This window comes from Equus przewalskii, chromosome 7, assembly GCF_037783145.1.
Source record: "Equus przewalskii isolate Varuska chromosome 7, EquPr2, whole genome shotgun sequence".
In the NCBI taxonomy this organism is placed as follows: domain Eukaryota; kingdom Metazoa; phylum Chordata; class Mammalia; order Perissodactyla; family Equidae; genus Equus; species Equus przewalskii.
Genome location: NC_091837.1, coordinates 88,819,978 through 88,833,400, shown reverse-complemented (window position 1 = coordinate 88,833,400; position 13,423 = coordinate 88,819,978).

The window sequence follows — 13,423 nt, the reverse complement described above, 5'->3', positions numbered from 1 at the left end:
TAGGCACCATGGGGAACTAATTAAAGTTTTTACATCCTAACCGAGAAAACCATTTACGATGAACCTACATGGGATCACTGACCATGCAAAGCAGGCAAAACCTGGCTTTGTTAGCAACGTGATAAAAACAGTTTCAAGAGCTTCCAGAGGGAACCCCTCTCCTCACTACAAATTTAGAGCATTATGAAATTGCCACGGCTGAGTAGCTAGGAAAAATGTGTGGTCACAGCATAAAAGCATCAAGACATGGTCTATTTTGTGACCTGGCTGTTTAATAACAGGAAGAGAGAATAGCAGTGGTGAAGTAGGCAGAAAGACACAACTTTCCTGAAAAATATAGGGCAACCCTAGTTATGAAAAAGCCGAGTGAACATTTTGCAAGAATGAAGCTAAGTATTTTGGAAACAGAAAATGGCACCCCCAACCGTAACCTTAGGATAGGGATAGAGAAATAGCTTCTGGAATAGCAGTGCTAATATCTGCATTGCAACACGTATTCAGGAGTGAGCACATCAGTCACAGCAATCTCAACAAAGGTAGACAGCAGCTGCGATCATTCCATTCTAGTCTCTCTTCCGGATATCTCCTATTGTCTTCCCAGAGCCACCCAACCCTTTCCAACATGCTCTGACTTCCTCCAGGTTTATGGTTACAGCTTATATCAATGAGTTTTATTACCTTCCCTTCCAGACACCTGTGAGGCACTGAGAGGAGAAGACAAAAAGAAAAGGAAGTCAGAGTATTTATTCCCCCATGCATCTCCTTGCACGTAGGGAGATGCTAATATTCTTCAAAATCTACCCCCATCTACCCTCATCACCCACTGACCCATGAGTCATAACTTAGATCCCAATTTTGCCAGACAATGAAATGCAAGGCCTGATATAGTGGCGGATAAAAATATTCGTTCTTATATGTTTACCTGCATTATATAACTACAAATTTATGCATAAATTTTAAAATAAGAGATTCATGCAGTCATATATATACATAATACAATTCGTGTGTGGGTATAAAACAGCTATACGGTAACGTCATTGCTTGTAGATGTGTCCGCTTCTCTTGGTAGTCTGTGGTTTAAATGAGCCAGGTGTGGCGTTTCAGGCATGCTAGAAGACTGTGTGTGCATACTCTAGTGCACTTAGTGCACAGTTCTGCAGTAGATTCTTGCAGAAAGAACAGCATCAGCGTGATTTACTACAGTTAGCAACCAGATCCATTTCTGATTGTTGTTTTCTTTTCAAGTACTATTATGAAGGATGATATTAATAATAGCAAAACCAATTTGGACAGCAGCTTTTAATTTAAGCTATTCTCTGAAAATATAATTTAATAAATCAATCAGGTAGTTTCTATGAGAATGCAGTAGACCGGGAGTAAAAGCTCATTTTGTAGTGTTACTATGACTGGAAGCTGGATAGCAGGCACTTCACAAGTATGGTTCTTTCTACCAGCAATTGCTTCCTGCGCCCCTACTAAGTGTGGGCACTTAGAGCCAAATCACTACCTCTGCTCTTTTCTGGATTGTTCATTTGGTTTTTGCTTTTACAATACTAGAGTATCCATGAAGAGACACGTGCTGTTTGAATTCAGCCATTTGAATATATTCTGATACATAAGTAGGCTCTCTTTGAAAACAAAAATTTAGCTTTTACATAAAAATTGGGAGAAGAATAAGATATGTGCACCTAAAGTGATGGCATACATTTTTGATTGACTATTGATGACTAAAACTTCCAAATTAATCCTTGTGGCCACATGAAAATTTTAAGCTGTTGAATTACTTGTCTCACCATGGTAAATGTGTTAGGAGTGCATGTGTGTGTGTGTATGTGTGAACAAATTTTGAACTTCAATGACTTTATTTAACCTAGGTATGGAAGAGATAAGTTACACACCTAGTCCACGTATGTAATGCTATGGGATATTAATTCTAGTGTCACAAATTATTTTTATTTAAACATCAATTTTCTCTTACCTATGTGCTACTTCAGGAGGTTATAGTCAGACATGTGAATGTATTATTAAAAGGTGCAGGATAATTAGGGTATAGAACAGATGCACAAGAAGGAAATATTGTGACAAATCCATTGCCAAATAATTTTGTTCTGTATGTAACACAAAAACAAAAATAGAAAAACACTTTATTAAGATTCTACAAAATATCAAGAAGCTAAATTATTTTAATTGGGTCAACTTTATACTGCTAATCTCTATCATAAAATTTCATGTTTTTGAGGATATAGGCTCCTAGTGTAATACATAAAGCATGAAACAAATTGGTCCATTTTTCTTCACATTTCATATTCATACTGAATATTTTATAGAAGGATATATGCATGTCATATTCCTTAATATTTTACTTGGGAAATCTTTGCCCACCAACTTTGCTGTTGAAGGATGATTTGGATCTATATTGACATTTGGGGACCATGGTTTTCTAGGAATTCTGTGCCTTTTATACCATTCTATCTGGCACTGAGCTTTACAATAGATAATTTTGAGGCCACTCTCTACAATCCTCCCCCAATCCATGATTTGTATTTAAACATCTTCTGAGGTTGATCAGTTAAAGCTGTTGGTTCTTTCACCTTCCTAATATTAGAAAAATGTAATTTTGCATAGTCAGTTTAAATATAAAAGAATGGTAAGAAGTCACTCTACCTCCTCCTTAATTTCTGCAATATTCTTTTGTATCCCTGATCACAGCTGCAAAATATTAATATGCTTAGTGTAGAATTTTTCACTCTACAAGGTAAAAAGTATATTTACTGCATTTATTCCTTTATTTATAGGATAATGTACATTCATTTGTTCATCAAACTTCCCTCCCCCACAACTAAATGTAAGTTTCACTAGCCCGCGGGCTCTTCACCCACGTGTTCTCAGAGCCTTTGACTGTGTTTAGAATTTGGTAGTCATTCACTCAATAAATAGTTTTGGAATAAATTACTACATGTATCAGGTACAATGACATTATTATGTTATTGGAGCTAGCTTGGAAATATTAAATTTCCTTGATAACCATGCAAAATATAAGTAGTGAAGGCTGTTGACTAAAATGGTATGTACAGAGGTTAAACTGATCAAAATTTACTACATTTACAAGTCAAATTCATTATCTATTCAAGAGTTATTTAAGAATGTGGAAATATTTTGGTAAGAGAATTGTGCTTAAAATTTAAAGAAAATATTATTTTGCTGAATATAACATACACAAAAATTTTATATATATTTATACAAATATATTTATGTAAAGAAATTCTTATTAAAACATTTAAATTGAAATAGCATCTTACTTAATAATCAGGATGAATAAAGTTCATAGTTGTGACTATGCCACGAATAGTTAAAAGCATACAATTATGTCATGCATTTCATTAACATACATGGACGTGAATATGAGAATACCCTAAAGCATGAAAATTAAATGATATATTTGCATAGGGAGCAAAGTTAGCCTAGTCAGAGATTTAATTTGAAGTGAAAATTACTTTCATATAGACTAGGCTTATCTGTGGAAATGTCACCTGACTTTGGCAATTTATAACGTCTACAGGAAGTTTATATTGTTATTCCTTAAGTATTCTAAATAAAGAAATGTATATTTCCTATCTCTTCTATTTTACAAACTCTATGAGTTATACCATTATTGCTGCTATTTGCCTAAAGTATGAAGAAAAAAATATAAAAACTTATTCTTGGGGGCCTGCCTTGTGATCACGTGGTTAAGTTTGGGGTGCTCTGCTTCAGCAGCACAGGCTTGGTTCCTGGGCATGGACATACACCACTTGTCAGCAGCCATGATGTGGCAGTGACCCACATACAGAATAGAGTAAGATTGGCATGGATGTTAGCTCAGGGTGAATCTTCCTCAGCAAAAAATAACAACAACAAAAACTTAAAAATAAGCTTGACATAGCTTTGTGAGACTGCTGGATTCTTAAAGCTCCATTCTCTTCATTTCTTCTTCAATAATAGAATCCCTACTTTTAGTGGACCAGATGGCTGTCCAGCTACCTCCATTCCAGGCAGCTGTGGTCCTCTGATGACCTTCTTGCTAATTTCAATATATGTAGAAGTGGCTTCTGTGCAACTGACTGGTTATGCCCTTTGAGAGCCCCTCACTCATCTCCTTCCATTGGGAGGAGGATAGATGTGATGAGGAGTGGGGCGTTGAGGTGGTGCACCAGCTGAGCCCATGTAGTAGTATCTGCATGCCTACATAGTCGAGAGCGTGACAATTGAATGGGACTGGGTCCCTGACTCTAGATAGTTGACATCTTACCTGGAATGTTAAATGAGAGAAAATACATTTTCATGTTGTTAAAGCCAGCATAATGTTTTGTTTCAGTTACAGTAGCCCAATTAATACAATGTTCAAAAAATACAGACAGTTGGCAAGATTTTAGTGTCAACCATCTATTGTACCTTGAAATTTATATGCAGCATAAGGTGAAGTCTTGATTGCTCTCTCTATAGAAGCTCTAAAAAGAGATTGCAATGTTTTATATACTCTCTAAGGCATACTAGCATTTAATTTAGCTTAATTTATAACAGAAAATAAATGCAATGAATATTTTTCAATCATACAATCTTAGCTTTTGAACACGTCATTTCGTGTAGGCACGTGTGTTTTAACACTTTATCATAATCCCAAGGCAGCATGCTTCAGAAAAAATAACAGTGCAATGTTGTAAACTTTCCTGTTTGAGATCATAGGGATTCTGACTCATTTCCTCACTGGATTTGGGTTGATTCCACTTAATTAAATATCTGCTGGGAAATCATTCTTTTGATTACTGGCATATTACCTTCAATTTTAATTGTGTACTTCTCATTTTCAGGAAATGCTTCATTTCTTACAATTGCACTAAGGCAGGTATTCCATGATACTGTCTTGTAATCTTTGACATCTTTTCAGCAACTTTCACTTTCTTTAGCTTCCATTTTCAGTGCCTAGAGTCTTAAGTCAATTCAATAAAGCTGCCTGTGAGTGTTCATTTTTCACAACGCCTATACCTTAACTTACTTTTATTTATGTGTTTATGTTATGTTTCTTTTAGAACAATCATGATGAAAGCAATATCTTTCCAGATTTAGGGCCTCAAGTTTATATAGAGAAATAAAGTTTAGTTGCCATTTTGGAAAATCTAGACTGAAACTGTGATAGTGGGGAAAATTTGTTTCCCTTTGACCAAGGAAAGTTTTTAAATTTTAAAATTTATTTTTTCCATTTATTTTATAACCCTGAGATAAAATATTTAAATTGTAGTGTCATATATTGAAAACTGAGTGTAAGCACTAGAAACCCCTTAATTATATACAGGTAAGTATGTATGTGACAGTTATAATGACAGCTATGTGATCTGGAAAATCAAGAGAAGCTGATGAGAATTGATCTAACTGCCTAACTTTGTGAGAACGCATAGTGTCATAGAGGTGACATCATAGTTGAAATGTAAAGACCTGGTCTACAATCTTCTAGTAGGTCATTCAACTTTTCTGAATCTCATCTTCATTATTTTTAAAATATAAAAACATGATAACATCTGTTCTAGAAGATCATTTTATACAGTCTGTGTCCTTAAGGTCTTAAAGCATATTAGTATCCCCCTTCCCAGATAGTCATTTTCACTATTGTATAAGTGAGAGTGCCTATTTTAATTAATAAATGTGATGTTTTGTCTTAGCTCCCCTGGAAATCTGGGACATCGGCAGAATAGGCTCCATGGCCACAGTCTCTAGTATTTGCATGGTAAACAACTTCTTAGGGTTACTCATCTGTGACCATCCCACTGCTTCTCTGCTCTGTTCAGTTTACTGCCCACTTCCATCTCCTGCATCCACTTTCTATTCCTGCTGTTCTGCAGAGCATCCTTCTCTTGAAGCTAGCTGCTGCTTTGTTTCGGGGAGTGCCGCTCTCTAGCAGGCATGCCACTCTTCAGCTGTGTCACACACAGTCTCCTCTTTGACAGAACTGAGACATTTCAGGGAGAGTGCATGATAGCTTATCATTTGACAATGCCCAGTGCTACACTTTCTGTTTCCCCTGGTTGTCTTCACCAACAAAAACTGGGAAAACCAACTTTGCATACTCTTCTCCTTGCACATTGCCTGCATGAATGCAGCCCACTGAGTACTGAGTGGTTAGAATGCTAAAACCCACAGTGTGGATAATGGAGTCCATGTGGTAGATGCCCCGCCAACAGAAATAGACAACACCTGAGCTCCCAGGCATCAGACTGACAAGGAGTCCAATCGATCTTTCTCGCAGCTCCTACTCCTGCTATGTGTCCTGGAATCCACAGATGGTTATTAAATTTACTCGCTTTCCTTCTTCTCTGCTGGCCCTGAACTCAGGCAATATTACTTATGAGTCTGGACAATATCAAAACTGCTACCAGAAATTGCTGGCTTCAGCACAGGCTGTGATGTCACTGTCCTGGATAACAAGGCCCTCGATGGTATGCAGAAATTGGTTCAACTATGCCTCCAGGAACACTGGACTGGAAGAGCCTCCACTGTCACTACCTCCTTGACCTGGGGACGTCATAAATTATTCTCCAATAACATCAACTCCATTTTTTTCTCCAAATATATTGTTTCTGTTTTGACATTTTTTGATTGACAAATTAAAATTTTTATTTTTTTCTGGATTTTGTGTTATGCTTAGAAATGCCTCTCCTTGTGTGATGTTGTAAACATTCTTGTGTGTGTGTGTGTGTGCATCTGTGTGTGTGTGTATGTGCGTGTTTAGAGATCATAGAAGCTGTAATTTTAATAACTGTCCCTACATAATGTTAAATATTTCTCAGAGATGGTGAGAAATAGGAAAGATACGGAAGGAGACTGGATTTGGATAGACAGACAGACATAAGTTGAAGTGCAGGAAAACCCATGCTTTTACCCCTCACTGCTGAAAAGCAAATTTGTCTACCCTCCATGTAGAACTACTTGGTCATATCTCTCAAAATTGGAAATCACTTATGAGGCAGCTATATTTTGCTTTTAGGAACTTATCCCTCAGGCATACACACACACGCTTGTGAAAGGAGACAGAAGATTGCTCATTGCAGCATTTTGGTTAGTAGAATAAAATTAATGCCATGATTTGCCACTAGTAGGAGGTGTGCACAGAATCAGGATCCATCCGGGCCATGGAATACTGCACAGTTACAGAAAAGAATGAGGACAGTCTGTGCTAGTGATATCAAAGGACCCCGAGAGCCTTTAGGTAAAGAAACCAAGGCTCAGAGCAGCCTATGGACATTGGTCACTTCCTGGGAGGGGACTGGACATCTGAGGACAGACTCTGCTGTGCATTTTGAATTTTTGGCCATAGAATATATCACCTGTTCAGAAGTACTTATATAAACAATTGCAATGGAAAATAAAATGATGAGACTGGCAGAAAAATATTTCTCTGAACAATAAGCTACCTTTATATTTTATTTTCCCCAAAATTTTGGAAATTTGTCATTTAATATTCTCCAGGGAAATACAAATACTAGACAACTCACACAATAAATATAGTCTATTTGATATACTTCCCTTTGTTAATTCATATGAGCTTGTGAATTCACCTGTCATTTGATGAAGGCATTTACCTGAGGCTCTCAACTTAATAAGTTGTTTTACACTTATGACTTTACTTGTCATATATGTCACCTACTATTTCGTAGGGTCTCTTGTTCTAAAGGTAAAGTTTTCTCAGGTTTCAACCGTTTCTGTTTCTATCTAGATGTTTATAATTTTCCTCCACATATTTCTTAAACGAAAAATATTTTCTACTAGTCAAGATTGATTTAAGCACAGCTACTTTTATTTTTTTATTTTGATGACTAGTTACGGAAGAGTCACCATGTGTAAGGGTGTGAGGCCGTGAATTCCCCAACAACCAAATTCAGAGAACTTTTCTTTTTTAATGTAGAACTCTAGTTGGGGAGGTATTAGGACACTGAAGGAGGGCAGTCAGAGAGGTGCAAAGAAACCCAGTTAGTTACAGATGGACTTGAAGACAGTCCTTTGGAAGGCAATCAGTTGTTCAGCCCCCAGTGGCAGATATCTAGGACAGTGCTACACTTCCTTACGACTGGAGAAAACATGGAGTCGGCCCGATGGTCAATTCTGAGCACAACTGTCCCGCCCTCCTCCAATCACACAGAGGCGTGTTGGTGGGTATCTGTGAGTTTGGAAGGTTCATACGTAATTCGAAGGACCCTGAAGACCCTGTAGTGCTGTGCCTGCTCTTTATATCTCACTCTTAACCAAGGACACTCGGAGATTATCTACTTAACAGAAAACATCATATCTTATCCCGCTAAAACCTTCTCTTAGATCCATGGAGATTATTACTTAACTCTTTCAAAGGTCTCACTTGAATATGTTGGGTTAAATTATAGGGGCAAGCCGATAATTTTGTATATCTGGATCCAACCGTCTGATGATCTTCATCTTGGCGTCAATAGATTTGGAAAATACAGTTTTAACCCTTTTGCTTTCCTGTGGAGCATATTTAATCTGAGAGTGCCATTCCCATGCTGATTTCAATTTCTGTGTGTATTTGGGGATTAAAAGGAGTAGTATTCTTCTCCAAAAAAGTTACCAAGAGTGAGCAAAATGCAATTTTATATAACACAACCTGTGAGGTCTTCACTTTGCTATCGTGACTTGTATGGTTTTTCACAGTTACTAAACACTGTTTTAAAGTATCTCTTAATGATTTCAAAATGTGATTTGTTTCATAAGTATCAGATGGCATCGTTTTTAATAGAAAGTCTAGGAAATAAGAGAAAAATATTTGCAACCTGGAAATTTCATTGGACTTCTGCCAGGAGGTGACACTTGTGTGGAGCTTCTTAACTCTAGAACTCTGTCATCAGTGTCAGATCCCGTGTTCGCTCTGCCTTTCTCAAGGTTTGGTATTGTTCCTCTAGGCTATCTTAGCTCCAACAGGACCTTTCTTTTCCTTGATGTCATCGTTACAAACACCATCACCTGGCTCCAGTTCCATTTCTTGGGCACTTCGTCTCTGATTGTTTTTCCTACAATCAAAGCACCTAAAGAATACTCAATCCTGTGGAATTTTGTATCCAATGCTGTGTTTGGTCAGGCTGCTATAACAAATTACTATATCCTGGGTGGCTTAAGCAACAGAAATTTATTTCTCACAGTTCTGGAGGCTGGAAAGTCTGAGATCAAGGTCCAGGATAGTTTGGTTTCTGGTGAGAGCTCTCCTTTTGGTCTGTAGATGTCCATCATATTGCTGTGTCCTCACATGGCAGAGACAGAGAGAGATCAGCTCTCTAATATCTCTTTCTACAAAAGCACTAACCGCATTTGCAAGAGCTCCATCCTCATGATCTTATCACTTCCCAAATGCCCCACCTCCTAATACCATCACAATGGTATTCCAACATATGAAATTCAACATGAATTTGGGAGGGATACAAACATTCAGTCTATAACAGATGGTATACATCTCCTTTGTCTTGTTTCAAACTGTTTGTCATGTCATCCCAAAATGCCTTCAATTTGAGTGAATTTACAAGGTGTTGCCCACCAGATCATGTGCTCAGTTCATGCCCACACACACGTCACAGTGTAGAGGAGGAAGAAATATCCTCTACCCACTCTGGGTCTATATGGCCAAACAAAGAGTTAAATTCACATGAGACAGAATAGCAGGAGAAAATTAAACAAAACTTTATAACAGTTACACAGTGGAGAGGCTCTGGCAAACTGAGCAACTCGCCAAAATGGCAGAAGCTCTCCCCTTCAATACCACCCTCAGCTAAAGACAAAGGAGGATGTTGGGGGTGGGGGGAGTCTGTTATGAGAGATTACCAGAAAAGCACAGTAAACAAGAGTAAGGTTATTATGGAGATTTAAGTCCTTGCCTTCCACATTAATAAGAGTTTCTAGAGATAAGGTCATCCCCCCTTCTTCCTGGTACAGAGAGGGAGACACCTTTACAGATGGAGATTTCCTTTACTAATGTAAATGTCTCTTAACAAAGGGTAAGCAAATTCTACTTTTCAGAGTTTCTTTCCTGTCTGTAGTTTTTAAAAGTAACCAGCCCCAAATAATCCTGATGCCAAAGAGAGGTATCTTGGGGTGGCCAATCCCAGTCCCCCACAGGTTTCAATGGAGATAGGGCCTGAGAGAAGGGCTGGTGTGCAGGTAGTTTACTTGAGAGGAGATCCTAGGAAGAGAGGGCTTGGGAGTGAGAGACTGAGATAGGAAACGAAGAAAGCCAGTAAAATGGTGTATTATCAAGCTTGCTATTTTGTACAACAGAGGCTCACTTTCACTGTGATTTCTGGAATGCACACAGAATGCTTCTGAGAACTGTCTCCATGACGGAAGTGAGGATAAAAGAACAATTCACTGATGCCCTGACACCACTGTTTGAGGGCAATAATCCACCCACAGTTCCATATGGACTTGCTTGTAAGCAAAGAGTTCAGAGTAGGGGCTTTCCATGAGGCAGAAGATAGAATTGCATTTGGTGCTTAGAATAGATGTTTTCTTCTTGAGTCTGAGAACTCAAGGAATTGCTCATCATAGCTGTGTGTGCAAAAAAGAGTGGACTGAGGGATGTGATCTATGCTGAAGGTTTTGGGGAGCTTATCTCATTTGATCTCTACAATGCCCTTGTGAAGCGAATATTATTTTAACTTAGATTAAATATTTTAGACTAAGACCTAAGTCATAGCAAACTTTTATTCTTACTATATCTCACTGGAAATACGCTAAATTCTCATTAATACTTGAAAGTGCCATTTTATGGCATGCCTTTATTGCATATACTATGCCCTTTGTAAAAATATCCTCTTACACTGCTGAGTGAGTTCTTTGTTTATTCACTTTTTAAAATACCCCAAAAGCTATTGCAATGTCTGTTTTTTCCTTCTAGTACAAAGCCTGCAAAATTTATAAATTGGTGATGTTTAAAAAGAAGAATAAATGCAACTTTAACTTTATGCTCTGCATTTGGTTACTAGTTTCGATTCACAGATTTTTTGTTAAATGCATCATCTTTTTGACCAGTTAGCAGTTAGAGGAATCACAATTAAAATACACTTTAAGGGTTGAAATAATTCTTCCAATTCAATCTTGATCAATTCAATCTTGATTCAGTATTTTATTCTAATCTGTTGGTGTGAGAATATTGTCTTTCTATTTGTATTCATATCATTGTGCTTTTCTTAAAACTATTTTAATTCTTGATGTCCTTTCCTTTTAGTTTTGGATATTTATGCCATTGAAATATTTTATTTCATTCCTAGACATGTGTACACCAAAGAGTAAGAAAGTGAAACTCTAATGTCAGAACATGAAATACCATATTCTCACAGCACCTGATCTTTCTCTGAGACATGTCCTTTATGGGACTAGCAGAGATCTGCATTTTCACAGCTTCATCCTCACATGGAGATTTGTTAATGGCCTAAGTCATTTCCAATGACAATTTCCTAGTCAGTGTTTATCTCCAGTAAAATGCTACTTGCAAAGTAGCATTTCCAATGAAATAAGTCTACTGTGCAGACTACAGGAAGAAATCAATATGAAACAAAATCAATAAAGTTCATGTAGCATCTCTCTAGGATGTTATTTTTGTCCATTCCTCCTTTTTGATTTACAGCTACAATTACAGTATCTACAGTCTCTTATATACTTACTATATCAGAGTTGTGAGATCATTTGTGTGCCTAATTGGACAATTAATCTCTCATCACAAATGTACTTTCTTATGATAGTGTTTATTATAAAATTATCTTTGATGCTATTAAGAGCACATTCCATGTACTATTGTTGTTACTGCCATTGAGTCGATTCCTAGCAACCTCGTGTAGAGCAGAGCAGAACTCTACCCAGTCTTTTTACGTCAGCCTCTCACCTTTTGATGTCCTGTCAGACAATTCTTCACTGCTCTTCATGGAGTTTTCATGGCCTGGTCCCTATTCCTAGTCTCTGGTCTGGAAGCTCCACTGAAACCTGTCCACCATGCTGACCCTGCTGGTATTTGAAATCTCAGTAACATAGCTTTTAACATCACAGCAACATGCAGCCACCACAGTCTGACAGCCAACAGACAGATGGTATGGTTCCCAGACTGGGAAACAAACCTGGATCATGGTGGTGAGAGTGCTGAATCTTAACCACTAGGCCACCAGGGATGCCTAATCCGTCTATTAGAATCCCATAATCGAGAACTTTATTATTTTCTCTGAATACATTGGTCTGATAAGTGAGGCATAGCACTTGGTTGAGAGTCTGGTTTTAGGAAGAAAAACTATTCCAGGTTATTAGTAAATAAATTTATTATATGCATCTTAAATAAAAGGTCTGGAAAAATAGCACAGATACAAAAGTCCATGTTAATATCTTTTATTGATTCATTCACTGGAAGGCATGTTTCTCAAAAAGACCGTTTTTGTAATCTTCTTGCTAAATGTAAATAAATAACATAGCTTTCCTGGTTAAACTGACAGCTCACAATGTCGTATTCCTAGTAGTTAGTATGACACTTTGCACTTCATTATGGAGCAGATTTTACTCTGTTAAATATTAGAGGAAAGTATTCTTAACTACAATATATTTTAGAGTACGGCCTATATCTTACTAATCATCTTTTTCAAAATTTATATGCTTAGTGCATTTATATCCAATTGCAACAAATAATACAGATATCTACAATGCTTTACATCAAATACAAATATAACAGTGATAATAAGATCAGCAGGACAATCTTACGTGAAGTTGACTCTTCTTTCAGAAATTTTACAAATATTTATTATTAAGCATCTATTAAGCTCAGTGCTGTCCTCAGGTGCTTGAAATACAATATTGAGCAAATATTATACAAAGATCTTCACACTTTTATGTCTTAGTGTCAGGATGCAACCAACAAACTAAGAAATTAAATAAATTGTGTATCTTGATTGAAAATGACATCTGATACAGAGTACTTTTCCCAGTGAGATACATATTATTTTGATGGATATTGTCTTCTCCTTATCACTGAAATGGCATGTAAAAAGTACATATTAAAGTGAAAAATAAATGGTAAAAATGACATGAAGCTAGAGTCTAAACATCTATAAATGTATTTTGTTAGGCAATTATGAACCGTATGTGTTTTCCTTTACTATCTTAAATGCTTTGATAAACATATTCTTTTTTTTACAAAACTACCTGTAAGTTTTACTTATCACATTCTATACTTTCTCTTAGAAAAAAAAAAAGGTCCTTCTATCCTTAATAGAATAACAAATTAGCATGCCTCAACCCAGTGTTATTCCTACAGCACAACAAATGAATCTGAGCATAAGGTTTTCACTCCCAGTAGAAGAACAGAAGTCAGCAAGGAAAGGTATTCCCATATGGTTTGTTACAGGATGCTTCTCTACCGGTC